This window comes from Neovison vison, chromosome 8, assembly GCF_020171115.1.
Source record: "Neovison vison isolate M4711 chromosome 8, ASM_NN_V1, whole genome shotgun sequence".
NCBI lineage: Eukaryota > Metazoa > Chordata > Mammalia > Carnivora > Mustelidae > Neogale > Neogale vison.
The window spans coordinates 62,146,218-62,160,743 of record NC_058098.1 but is presented as its reverse complement, the minus strand read 5'-3'; the positions used below and the strand labels follow the sequence as shown (position 1 = coordinate 62,160,743).

Below are 14,526 nucleotides of genomic sequence, written 5' to 3'. Positions count from 1 at the left end.
TATCTATTGTTAGGCTGCTTAACTAGACCTTTGAAGAAATAAAGCTGGATCTCTATTTTGCTTTTGACAAAAATAAATTCAAATGGACTAAAGCTGTAAAGGGGAAAAGGTGAGTAATTTTGCCATTGCAGGGTGAGAAAGACCTTTCTACCCATGCTCCGATATTTGAAAGGAATGTTTGTCAATTCAAACTACCTGGATGGTAAAAAGTTGTTTGTGCGTCAAAGAAGCAAGAAGGCAAGCAAAATTCAAGTTTAAAAATATGATTAAACTCGTTCAATTCTATGGGTTTGTATCTCATCTATTTGCTCGCAACTTCCGAAAGAGATCTCCAGCCAAGTATTTCCACATTGTTGTAGGTTGAATTGTGTTCCTCCAAAACTATGATCCAGCCCTCACCCCAGGAATCTGTGACTGTGACCATATTTGGAAATAGGGTCTTTGCAGATGTCATCAAGTGGAGGTGAGGTCATCTGGATGAGGGCTGGCTCTAATTCAGTGACTGGTGTCCCTACCAGAAGAGGAAAATGTAGTCTCGGTCATCCACAAGGAAAGGCAGCCAGGCAAACGCAGAGGCAGAAATACAGTGAAGCAACTACAGACTAAGGAATGCCAAGTCCTGCTGGAAGCCTCCAGAAGGAGACAGACATGGGAATGATTTCCTTTGTGGAACCTCAGAGGGCATGTGGCCGGGCTGACACTCTGATTGCTAACTCCTGGCCTCTGGAACTGCAAGAGAATATGTTTCTGCTGTTTCAAGCTGGTTTGTAGTAATTTGTTACAGCAGCCCTAGGAAACTGATATACCCATCAGTGTCTAATGTTAGGGCTTACTGAGCTTTGTTAAAATGAAACTTACCTGCATAAATAAAACACTGGAAATAACATACATCCAACTGGTAAGAGTGGTTATCTCTGGAGAGTGAGATAAAGGGGACTTGAGCTTTTTACATACTTGTATGGACTGACTCTTTTGCAAGCTGCATGTTGTTGTTTTTTTTTTAAGTAGGAAGAGATTTTCAGAGAAAAGCCTGCCACCATGCCATGAATGGAATCCAAAAATTCAATTGTGTAGAATGAAAGGATATGTTATTGGGGGAGTAGGAGACAGGATGGACATGAGCAGCTAACCAGCTAAGAATTCCAGGTGTCCAGCTGCTCATTCCAAACCCAACTTGGTCCCAGCTGGGCCTTGTTGCTGTGCTGGTGGTTGTCTGGATATGTGGCTTAAATATCCTTGGGGCTGATTCGAGGGCTTGGGCTGGCTGGGATTTCTGGAATAATGGCTCCCTTCCTGGAATCTTCCGGTTAGTTAGCACCTGTTTCATGTGTCCAATTGTGGAGACTGAGCCTGAGGACGTCAGCAGACACAGAGATCCAGAGTCTATCTCTCTCCTCCCCAAACTTCACTTCCTGCCACTGCCCATTGGCTCGGCTCCTGGATCCCTCCACACCTCTCTCTGAAATCACGGGTGCCACAGCCTTAAGAAAGTCAGCCTATCCCCTTTGGAAACTGGGAATGCCTAAAAGTCAGGGACCAATAGCCAATCTTGATACATATCTGAGTTTGAACTTTTATGGAATATACTAAGGAAGTGTGTGTGGTATGTTATATATTGCACCATGACTTGGATAAGGAGTAATATAAAATAATAGTAAATTATTGTGTCTCATATGATTCTAAGGCCCAGTCCTACTCCCTTAATATTTTGATATTCCTGTTTTAGCCTCACTTTTCACAAATCATTGGTTATTAACTGGATTCATTCTACTGGATTGCCGTTTGCATTATAGGCTCATTAATACTTTACCATTTGATTGTTTTTGGTCAGTTTATATATACATAGACATATATACACATATATTATGTGTGTATATGTATATATTTGTGTATATCTACACATAATATATATGTAGATATGTATGCATATTTATTTTATAGGCATATGTATTTTATATATATACATATATCATCATATATACATATATACATATCTATTTATACATCATATATGATATAATCATATATGATATCATACATCATATATGATGTATATATGATGATATATGTATATATAATGTATATATGTATACATAATGTATATATACATATATAATGTATATATGTATATATAATCATCATATATGATGATATCATATATGATGTATAGATATGTATATATGTATGTATATATATTTTATGTGTATGTTTATGTATTTATACATACATATATAAGGTATATGTATGTGTATATATTTCATATATATGTCTCTGTGTGTGTGTATATATATATATATTTCATGTAAGTATATATAAATACAATCTCATGTCCAGAGTTTTTTTATCTATTTCAGGTTTGTTGTATATATACCCTACATTGGGCCTGTTGGCGGCATCTGTTAGACAATACGCTAATAGTTCTGGATAATTGTTCAACCTACTATAATTAGCCCTAAGTAACTGACCCTGCAATAGTCCCTCAACAGCAGCAGAATAAAGGGTGTTTCTTTAATGTGGCACGTTGGGCTACCTAAAACCCTGAGAGGGTGGGAGGTTGGGGTACCAGGTGGTGGGTATTATAGAGGGCACGGATTGCATGGAGCACTGGGTGTGTTGAAAAAATAATGATACTGTTATGCTGAAAATAAATAAATTTTTAAAAATTCACATATAAAAAAAATAAACCAATAAATAATAGAATTAAAAAAAAAAACAAAAACCCTGAGAATTCCAGCCGCTGACAACTCTCTTCTTCTGATGGAAATACCAGTTTTGTAAATCTCTGTGAATTCTTTCCTGCCAGTTTCCCACCCCATTTTACTTCACATACCAGGCTCTCTGGAATCTTCCTCATCCCAGAAAGCTAAGGTCATTTGTGCTGGTGAATTTTATGTGTCAGTTTGACTGGGCCACAGGATGACCGGAGAGTTGGTGAGACACCATTTCTGGATGCGTCTGTGAGGTTGTTTCTGAGTGTGATTAGCATTTGAATTAGTGGACTGGGTACAGCAGGTTGCCTTCCCCAGTGTGGGTGGGCATCATCTAATTCACTGAGTGCCTGAAGAGAACAAAAAGGTGGCGGGAGGATTCACCCTCTCCCTCTGCCTGAGAGCTTGAGCTGGGACTCCGTATTCTCTTGCCCTCAGACTGGGCCTCACACCATGGGCTTTCCTCACCGCCAGGCCTCAGAATGGAGCGATGTTACTGGCTCTCCGGGGTCTCCATCTTGTAGATGGCAGATCGTGGGACTTCTCAGCCTCCATGTTGCAGAGTCAACTCTTCATGATATAGGTATATATTTTCCAGTGGGTGTATTGCTCTGGAGAACGCTGACTAATACACCATCCCACAGCTTCGGGGCCAATCTTTCCTACAACTTTCAAGCATTCCAACCCTCCTCAGCCTTTCTACATAGTCCTGGAGCACAAGGGAGCCAGAAATACTGGTTCCACCATTCACCAGGCCAACTTGAGTGTCAAAGGCAAATGAGAATCACCAGAGCGTCTTCTGAAGCTGATGTAGGTACAAGGCAAAGACTGGAAAGCCTGGCCTGCTGCCAGAACATGCAGAGTCCCCAACAGACAACCGTTTCTCTAACAGGGGGGTAACAGAAGGGAGAGACTACATTTATTAACTGTGTCCTTGGCCTGCTGCTGCCTGACTTCCTTTGGGCTTCCCAGATGTGGCTTGGGTGCCCCACACTAATGCATGCATGCTACCATTTGCGTGTCTGTGTTAAAGTTGACATAATAAGGAGGGCTTACCTCAAATAAGTGCTTAAATGAACTCTCTTACCGGTGTAACATTTTTGTCTACTGCCTCTCACTGTGCCTTGTGGCTGAAAAAGGACGGGACCTGTGAAGAGTGCAGCTGCTCTGAAGCCATGTTTACACGCATTGATGTGCAGGAGGGAGAGAAAATGGGACTGGGGTCGAGCGAACTCCTGTAGGATAAATAGAGATAAATAATTCAGATTCTCATTATAATAGAGGCATATAGCTCCGGTGCATGGGAGCGCCCTGCCTTTGTGCAAATTGGTATGCAGTGGCTGTTCAGAAGCTATAGCATGTAATCTAGCATTAATATTAACATAAATCAGAGGCAGGAATTAGCAATATTTCCGAAGTCTTATAGGATAACTGGATTCACACTATATTGTTTAGTCCTCCTGGGCATTTTAGTAATCGTGTAATAGAAATGTTGAGGTAGTTGAGATATCCTTTATAAGACTCTATGAAAGGATCTTCAACACAATGTCTTTCGTAGACAGTTTTGATAGAATGCGTCGAACAAAAAGAAATATGCCTATTTTGGTAATATGGGTATGTTTCATTAGCTCAGCCTGCAGCGATATGACATTACATTCTAAAAGGAATACAATTAATAACAATGAGAGATTTTTAGCTCTAAGAGTGTAGCTGGAGGAACTAAGCACGGTGTCAGGGCAATTAAGCAGAGTCCCTGCATTACCTTTGTCTGCCCACCCTTAACATCACCCTGTCTCAATGCGTTGAATAGTTATTTCTTGAGCATCGCATTTGTAATTTATTTTGATGTTTCTTATAATTCAGGCCACCATTGTAGGAAAAAAATGATTTCCTCCCCTCTCCTTTTTATTCAGGTAAGAAAAAAAAAATCCTTTAAAATAACCAGCTAGGAGAAATGAACATTTCTTTAGATGGGCACAGCATCTGTTTTTTTTTTTTTTTTTTCTTCTATGAGGGAATAAATGATTGCAAGGAAGATGTACCCAGTAACCGCCGGGTGACAAACTGGGATAGAGCTACCCTATTGGTGCAGCAGCAAAGTAGAGAAACACTTTAGAAGCAGGTAGAGTCTGTGCCTTCTACAAGAGCAATCCGGGGGAAAAAAGTTGTACTTTGAGATGATTAAAATAATCAGCCGGGATATTATTTTATTCAGTGTTAACCTTTATGTTTTATGTTAAATGACAGTGAAGGTTCTGGAACACGGTGATTCCCCAGGGTCCCGGTAGCCGAGATTTCTTTTATTTCTAAAGAGGTTTCATTTCACTCTGCAGTGCTGAAACTGCTCTTGGCTCCGTTCACTGGTCAGTTTTAATAGGCATAGCGAAAGATAAAATGCTTTGAAACATGAAAACTCTGGTTTTTAAAAAACAGACGATGAAGAGGCTGGTTTAAAAACAAAATCCCATTTCTGTGCATCCTGTGTGCCTCAAGCTTTTGGAATCATGGCTCTGTTTGGGAAAGGGGGGAGCCTGCAGGTAATTGGTGCTGAGGAGAGAGTAGGGGGAGAGGCAGAGAGAGAGAGAGAGAGATCCCCACCGATCATTCTCGCTGCCCCAAATTTATCCTGACGGACTCTTCTGGGTGAACCTCTACAGTCTGTAAGCAGGCATCCAGAAATGCTACTGCTGAGTCTAAGCCTTGGGGGGATTAATACACAACTCCATTTCCACTCATGAGTAATGTATTAAAATTTTGTAGCTAATAAATTCTTAATCTGAGCGGCTCCAGGTTGTTTCTTACTTACACAGCGGCTTGGTTAATGTAACACCAACCTGGCCGAGGCTCCGGCTACCTGTTATTCTCTCGTGCTGTTTTCCCAAGGCTGCCGAACGCGGTCGGCCGGACCGCCGACTCCCCCTTCCTGTGACCACTGCTTAGTTCCTGCATATATGCAGAAGCACACACCTCTTCAGACAATTAAATCACACCAAACTGCTCGGGGACTGCAGACCTGCGAGGGTTATGTGAGCAGTCCCCCTCCCCTGCTAAGTATTATTGACAAATCCATCAAGGGCAGTGATGCATCGGTTTCCACCTTACCTAGAAGGACACTAGGGCAACGGTGACATGCTGTCACCGTGGTAACTGCAGCTGAAGTGAACAGCCGGTTAGGATAGGTGACCTCTGCTGGCACGGCGCCTAGAGATGGAGCACTCGCTTGGCCGCCGTGTCATGGGGACCCCAAGGAGCGGCCCGGTGCCCTCAGATTGATTCATTAGGCCCTAAACGTATCGATCGCTCCAATTTGCAGGAATTTATTATATTGATATTGGACTGATTAACATTTTGTGCCAGACTGGTTCGATATGTGCTTGTAACAGCTTTTAATGATTAATTGACTTTTATGATTCCATCTCAGGGCTGTCAGTGAGCTGTGAACTGTGGGCAGGCTCGCTTCTGGGCTGTCTCTCAAGTGGCACAGGGCAGTGATTGAATACCTCGGAAATTAGTGTCCTTGCTGTCTCATTTTATGAAAGATAAATGCTATGACATTTAATGCAGACCTTAATTTAGAACAGAACTAAGCAGATCATTTTGCAATTTAATCATAAACAGGTAAATATCAAAACTTGTTTAGCATTTTACAAGTAAAGCACACAGAAAACAGAGGCAAAGCAGAGCAGGCGACCGGGGAGCCAGCGAGAGGCAAAATAAAATCCTATGGGCTAGGAGCCGTGCGGCATTTTAATAATCACGTAATTTATTAGGACCAACGTCCGAGCCCATTTTGCAGCCCAGAATATACTGCTCTCATTCACTCCGTGGTGAGCCCCGGGCATGCTGTCTGGCAAGGGCTGAAAAGTTAGCATTTACCTTCCCGGCCGCAGGCGGCCCAGCAATATTGCCTGGTGAGTCGAGGAAAATACATTGGCTCGTGTGCCCCAAAAGTAAATAGCAGACTAAGGGACGGGCTCGGGTTGAATGTGTGCCCCTGACATGCAATAAGGGGTATATCACATTCAGCGTGGTTTATGTGTTACCTAAAACAACCGTAAACATTATGAAAAGGCAGCCCGGGAAGATGAGATTTTATTGTACTCTCTAACAACAGAGAGAGAGGAGCGCGCGGGCTGGGGGCTGCCAACTCACACCTTCTCGCATTCATATTTAAAGCATATTTCCTTCCTTTCATTTTAATTAAAAGACTTAAGTTAGGGAGAAACTGTCTAAACATCACGTCAAATTATTCATGTTTGTACATATAAGGAATAAAATAAAATGGGTCTGCGCGCCATTCTCCTTTCTTCTTTCCCCAACCCGCGTTCTTCTATCAAGTAGCACAGAGAGTAAGGACACCTCTACCTGACAGGCAGTTGCCAGTTGCTGACGTGTGATGGGACAGAGGCCCTGTGCATACTGTATGGCCCTCTTCTGAGATATGCTCAAACCCCAGCGTTGTTATTTGACCCGCCCTTCTTGCCTGTGAGAGGCATAGGTGGTCAGGAACCAGGCACCGTATGGACGCTGGAAAGGGCTTCTTGTGCCTCTGTGCGCTTCCCGCCAAGGCCAAGACCATCCCTCGTCCTGACCTTGCAGACAGACTACCTGACATCATTTCGACCTGTGCATGGAGCTACGGTTTTGTTCCCTGATTCTTTTATCTGATGGAAAGCAGAGCTTAATCAGGTTTCTTGATACGTGTGTATCTGCACACACACCCATACGGGCAATCTTTGAATGTATGTACTTCACCTCCATGGTCTGGAGCACCCTCACCTCACTGTCTGCCCCAGATTCTGAGCCTTGCTTGTCATCCGTGACCGTGGGCTATGTGTGGCCTCACAACCCGCTGTGCAGTGCCCCAAGTGTAGACAGGACCAGAGCATGGGAAAAACCTCAAAGTGCCTCTCTCCTGTTTGGAAATTGAGAAAGCAGAAACATAATTGCTTTTGTTGGATCACAGTCCTGAATAGCAAAAGACGTTTGAAACATCTGCCCTTCCTTTGATTGGCTTTACGTCTTCTCTCTTTTTTGGCTACTGTTCATTATTCTGCATTATATTCATTACCGAGAAATCTCTTCCAAGCCAGTATTTTCATATGCCGAAGGACGACTTGGATGCGGGGTATTTAATCTGATCCAGCCCCACACAAACTCATAATAGACTATGACACACCACATATAGATAAATTCTATAGTGAGGGCTCTGTTTCGTGCTCATGGATCTGGTTCTCTCCATTGTGCCAGAAATACCGTATCCTCAGGCACAGAGGGGGAAAATGATCTCTTTCCAGTTTCTCCCTTTTATTGCAAAGAGGGGAGAGGAAGACTTTGGCGCCGTCCCAAAGCCCCGCTCCGGGTTCGTGCTGCCGTGCTCCGCAGTGGGGTTTCCTCTGAGTGTGTAAACATGCACACACGCCCAGGCACACACTTCAATACCTCTGATCCATCACTTATGTCGGTTCTGCCAGTCCCCCTCCATCAGGGAGGGGTCTGTCCTTTTGGTGTCTCGTCGGCATCATATGCTCACTATGCTTCTCAAATTAGAACTCAGATTTCTTAACTTGGTTGAAACCCACTGGTTTCATCTGACTTCCATTCGTTCCGCAAGGAGAATTTGCAGGCGCCGCTCACTACACTCTTGCCTCTTTCCTTCCAATCACTAATCGAATAACTTTCTGTGTCTATTTTATCTTCTGTTTCTGCTGTCAGATACCTGTCATACTATTAGCAGGAATTCCATGAAAAATTTAACAGGAAAAAAAAATGTTGATTCCCCCACGTGGACTGCTGGAATACATTCTCTCCACATCCTGTGGTTATTAGCCTTCAAAATGCTTACCTTTTAGTGAGCATTTTAACTCGGGCAGAGGAAGGTATAAAAAAATGTGGACAAGGGTCTTATGCTAAATCTAACAGCTAAGGAAGATTCACAAGTAAAACACGTTCAAAGTTTCTTATTTAAAAAAAATACATTTTTTCCTCCCTATATTTTATCAGTGAGAGTTACTGAAGAACCATGATGGTACGCTTTCCTTCAGTCATACAATTTGCAAACAACCTGTATTAGACATGTAATAGACATTCTAGTACCAACAACCTTACATTTTTGTTACTAGAAATTCAACGAGGTATTGGCATTTTACTTAGCAATCATTGCCTTCGAAATTGATGGCCCAATCCATCACAGTGGTATGAAGATTTATTGTTTTACTCTATTCTGTAATTCTATCTGTGTGTCTCCTCACGTAGCCCAACAACACCCCCAGTGAAAGGTGCACATACAGGTATATCTTACCTTGTGTCTCAGTCAGTCTGGGCCGCTATGACAAAGTCCCTTAGCTTGTTGGGTGGCGGGCGGGGGGGGGCGTGGCTTATGAACAGCAGAAAGTTCTTTCTGGCAGGAGGCTGGAAGTCTGCCATCAGCATGCACCCTTGGTAGGGTTCTGGTGCGGACCCCCTTCCATACTGGAGACGGCCAGCTTCTTGTTCTCTCATATGGCAGAAAGAGAGTGACCCAGCTCTCTGTCCTCTTGCTGGAAGGGCACTAATCCCATCCATGAGGGCTCCATCCTCATGACCTAATTAATGATCTCCCAAAGGCCACACCTCCAAATATCCTCGCGTTGGGGACTGGATTTCAACATCGGAATCTAGGGGGAAAGGGTCACAAACATTCAGGCCACACCCCTGAGGAAAACATAATTTTTCCTGAGATAGTTTAGTCTGAGTTTTAAACCTAGCTAAGTTTATCTCTTCATCCTCATAAGGCCTCAAGAGGGAAGCCTTGGTCGGCTTCCATGTTTCACTGTTTGAAGAGATCCTGAAACGTCAGTACCCAAGCAGTGTTGCTGAACGTCTGCTCGTTTGGTTGAGAGGCACACAGAATACTGGTTTGAGGTGCTGTTTCACTTAGTATCTAAGTGTTTCGGTGATGTGCAGACGCACTTCTGAGATGTCACTGACCCTCTGTTCCTCGATAGTGCCAGGGCCTGCTTGGCCTGAGGCCCCACAGCACCCGGTTACCTCCATGGTTGGCAGGCCCAAGCCACCCTACCTCTGAGTTAGTTCTGGCCTTTTGAGGGAGCTCACGGGTTGATGTGTGGCACTGTGGGTCGGTTTGGTGGCTGTGTGGTGACTTGCCCCCCTCGCGCCCGCACACCCAGCTTCTTCCTCTTCCGGGTGGAAAGTAGGAACAGGTGAGCAAAGGGGAGTTGAGGTGCTCCTTTTTTGCCCCTCCTCAGGTGTGATTCCATGAAAATGAAACAGTCCTGGACTTCCTTTCCTTCAGCCATGAAGCCCCATCAGCCCTCAGTGGTCCAGCAGGCTTGTCGTCACACTGCTGCTCTGGTAGCTGAGCTCCCACTTCCCCCTCCACTTGGGTACCATCTGGAGTTCCTGACACAGGGACCTTGGGATGTGAATGGCAAGCTTGTAAGGAGAAAAGAAGAAATGGGGATCCTGAGGGCAGGGAGTCAAAAGTCCACTGCAGAAGAAGGTCTGGCCCTCAGAGTATGGTGGCCACCAGCCAGAGTCCAGGAGACCTGACGCTTGCAACCCAGCAAGCCAGTTCGGGTGCCCAGCTCTCAAGGGGCCGAGGCAAGGCCCAAGGGGTGAACCCATCAGAACTCTATCCGAGCCCATCTTTGTGGAAACAGGAGGTTTAGGGCACAGGTCTCTTTCCAGGAGGCCGTGATGGGGAGAGGGGGAAGGAAAGAGCAGAGCACCAAAAGGAAAGTCTGACAAGCTGGGGAAGAAATGGACCTTCACCAGGTCTTGATTGTAAGCTGGGCTCTGTGCCAGGAGCTTCGCTGACATCATTTCCGTGTTTCCCATGGTGTGTTTCCTGTGTCAGGGACGGATGAGCTGGAAAGGCAATCAAAAAATTAAGTAAAATACAGTTAATACAAAGATATGGGGAGAACGATGAGGGTGGTACCTAACTGGTTGAACTTTTGAGAGCCACTGCATTAGCTCATGGCATCATCAAAGCCCTTGGAGTCCAGCAGTCTTTGACTCAGGATCATATGGGGATCAGTTCAGGGGGAATACGATCCCATCGGGCATCAGGCCCACATTCTTGGGACTGGAGAGTGCTGCCTGGGCAATATCCACCCTGAGCAGAGCAGGTGTGATGGGTATGCAGGTGATGGGGACCAGCATTCTCATGAGACACAGGGCTGAGCTAGCAGGATGAACTCGGAGGCTTCCTACTCAGCTGTTCTTGGGTATGGCATGAGGACCGAGGAGAGCTGAGCAGTGTAACAGCCAGAAAATCCTGAGTCCTGAGGTCACGGACATCCTGCCTGCTTCCCTGCACAGCAGCTGTGACTTATTCTTGCCTTATTCTTGGAATGGACTCCTGGGTCGGCTTTAGGGTTTCTGTTCCCATCTGTTCAGTCTTCCTAATGTTGACTGTCCATCTACCAAGCTCCCTTGGGCTGAAAGCCAGCACCCTGATAATCCATCCTAGCCACCTCTCTGCCAGAAGACACTCAGCTGCCTGCCTGCCTGTAGGTCAGGGCTGGCCCCCTGGAGACTGTTCTGAAAGCTTCCTAGAGATGCATCCATACTCCCCAAGATTACCTGGTCTTCACCCCTGTGTCCTGGGTCAGAGGTTTCACTGCCTGGCGAGTGCCGTTTCTGACACGGCAAACCCTATGGGGTTACAAAAATGCTCAAGACCCCCAAATGGACAAGATTTCTCTCCAATGTGTTTATCCAATGGCTCCAACCTTTGCTTCTGAGGTTAAAAGGAAGTGGGAATTGACATGAAGAGTGGCAGAAGCCGAATAGCAGAACTTCTCATTTGAGTTTGTCTCCAGTGGCTCGGCTGCTTTTCCCTGGGTTTGGATATCTGGGAATAAATTCTTCAAATTGCATGTTAATTACCGCATTTGTGGCTTCCGTAGTATCAGACATTTGCAGGAAATATTACAGTTATAATTTCCAGATTAATAAAACTGAAGACAAAGTTGACCCAGTGGACATAATTTACTGTACTTTTCAGAAAGCTTCTGATAAGGCCCCTCATAAAAGGCTATTAAGGAAAATAAACAACCATAAGGTAGAGAGTATAAATTACAGCATCCAAAGAAACTAAACCAAGTGAAGTGATTCACAGTGACCTGCTTGTATGTGTTGTGTTGTTTATCGAAAATGCGTGGGCAATGGGTAGTGAAGAAATAAAACAAAACAAAATTAAACAAAACAGAAAAACAACCTTGAATTTCCATGGAGTCTGAATGGCTTTGAAACTGTCAGACCCTGTAGAGAAATAAACAAAACAGAGGCTCTGAGACTAGCACGGTGCGGAGGCGCGCGTGAGGGAAGGAAGCAGCCTGAGGGATGGGGCCAGGGAGAAAGCGTGTGTGCGCACACACACACACACCGTGGAATACCTGCTGTCTGTTCTGTTCTGTACTGGTAGGTTTACTGTATTAGGATTTTTTGGTAACATTCTAGATAAAGTACCTCAAGAAAATAGCATTAACAGAAAAAGAAAAGAGCATTTTTAGGGGTAAAAATGAGCACAGGCACAGAATAAAGAAAACCTGAGGCCTGCAAACAGACTACACAGCCCTGGGGGAGGCGCGGGAGCCCCCACGCCCCGGATCCTGCACTCACCTTGCAGTGGGGGTGAGGGGAGCTGAGGCTGAGTCTCTGGGACGACACAGGATAAGGCTGGCCCCCAACCAGCTCATCTACTGTGGTAGGACAACACTTGGAACCTCGTCTCCATAGATGTTTTAGACAATCTCCTTTTTTTTTTTTTTTTAATTTTTTATAACCATATAATATATTTTTATCCCCAGGGGTACAGGTCTGTGAATCGCCAGGTTTACACACTTAGCAGCGCTCACCATAGCACATACCCTCCCCAATGTCCATAACCCAGCCAGCCGCCCTTCTCCCAACCCCCAGACAGTCTCCCTCTTAACTGAAGTGGCCGGATGCTCACTCTTACTCTCATCTGTGTTAAGTTTACCCAGCTACCCAGCCAGCTCCTCAGGGCGCCTGGATCAGGAAGTGACCAAAGGACTGAGCAGGACAAACACTGCTTCCTTGCCCCAGATGGAGGCAGAGCCAGCTGGTGGCCAACGCAGGGTGCAGGAGAGGATGCCAGAACTGCCCTATGAGAGACAGGCTTCTGGAACTCACCTTCTTGGGTTTTCTTCACTTGCAGGTGGAAAATCTTGTTCCCTGTGTTTCACAAAAGAGATGGGAAAAAGTAAAGGAATCCTTTCCTATTGGTACATGAAAGCTCTTTTAAAAGTTAAATCTTCGGGGGGCACCTGGGTGGCTCAGTGGGTTAAAGCCTCTGCCTTCAGCTCACGTCATGATCTCAGGGTCCTGGGATCGAGTGTTGCCTCCGGCTTTTTGCTCAGTGGGGGCCTGCTTCCTCCTCTCTCTGTGCCTGCTTCTCTGCCTACTTGTGATCTGTCTGTCAGACAATAAATAAATAAAATCTTAAAAAAAAAAGTTAAATCTTTGATTAAAACACTGTGACAGTATGGTAAATGCAGAGAAGGGTGTCTATGTAGAATTTTATTATTTAATAATAATGCCTAACATTTATTGAGTGCTTTCAATATGGCTGGTGTACTGTACATACCCGATCCCATTAAAACCCCAGAGATTTCCCCCAAATTCCATTGTATGCACAAGGATAATGAGGTATAGAAAAGCTGAGGAATGGACCCAAGGCTATGGAGTTAATTGGCAGAGGCAGAACCCCAACTTGATAGCCAGCTTCCAGAACCCACCAGGTGACCTACCCTCCTCTACAGCAAACATTCAGCATAATCACTATGCTAATACCTATATTTATATAATTTCATATAATATGTCCTAGATATCATACATGTAACTATGCCATAAGAGCTAACACTATTTAAGCATTCGTAATTGACCTACTTGGTGCAAATTGCTTTCCATGTACACTTTCCAGTCTTCATTCAACTTAGTGAAGTCAGTGCAATTATCATTATTGAAAACTACACAAATAGTCTGTTTGGATAAATCTGGTCCAAGACATTTTCCTTTCCCTGGGTGGAAGGTAAACCATTTCCTCGTGCAGTTTACCCAGAGACGACTTGATTTCCCCATGTGGTCACACCGCAGCAGCTCTGTTTTGGACTTGCTCTGTTTTCTCTACCGCCCAAAGAGCCGTTCTGAGCAGCACTGTCTTCTGGATTTGGCCCAGGCCTTTTCAGAGTAAAATCCAGAGTCAGAGTGAATAGAAGTGCAAGCCATCCCACTTAATGCCATCATAATGCCACCCATCTCTGGAGATCATTATCATTTTAGGAGTGTTTCCAACTCACCTTTGCCAACCTGGGTTTATTTCATTGTCAGAAAGTGAGTGTGAGCGTGGGGGCCTAATACCGTACGTGACTCCGGTGCATACTGCTGAGTGACTCAGAGGGCCCTAAGCCCAGCCTGTGAGTAGTGTACACACTGTCCTTCGTCTGCAAGACTTGAATCTTCAGGGCCTCCCTCTTCTTACACATTTGTTATTTCCTATGAATAAACATACCTTGTAAATGTAATGACCTCACTCCAGCGTTCATGACCAACCCCTGGATATGATCACAGAGTGAAGATGACATGTGCTGGTAAACTTTTCAGAGACAGCTGTCCTCGTCGGTCCTGGTTGTCCTCTTCCACTACCTCAGTCTAAACCTTCACAACAGAGGGTATTAAATGCTGGAATGAGTCTGTTGAAAGGCTCAGATGCTGCAGCTCCCGCTGACCTCGGCCCTGCCTGAACCAAGCGGGAGGAAGTCATCTTGGCACATATTGGTTCTTCCAG

The 14,526-nt window shown here is 44.8% G+C and overlaps 1 long non-coding RNA gene across 1 annotated transcript; it reads right to left on the bottom strand.

Annotated features, from left to right (window-relative positions):
* Window positions 1–10,542: 10,542 nt before the first annotated feature.
* LOC122915676 lies at window positions 10,543–13,689 on the bottom strand. Its single transcript, XR_006386075.1, has 3 exons — window positions 13,629–13,689; window positions 12,873–12,914; window positions 10,543–10,577 (listed from the first exon to the last, which is right to left on the bottom strand). It is a non-coding gene; the product is annotated as an uncharacterized LOC122915676 (long non-coding RNA).
* Window positions 13,690–14,526: the final 837 nt, after the last annotated feature.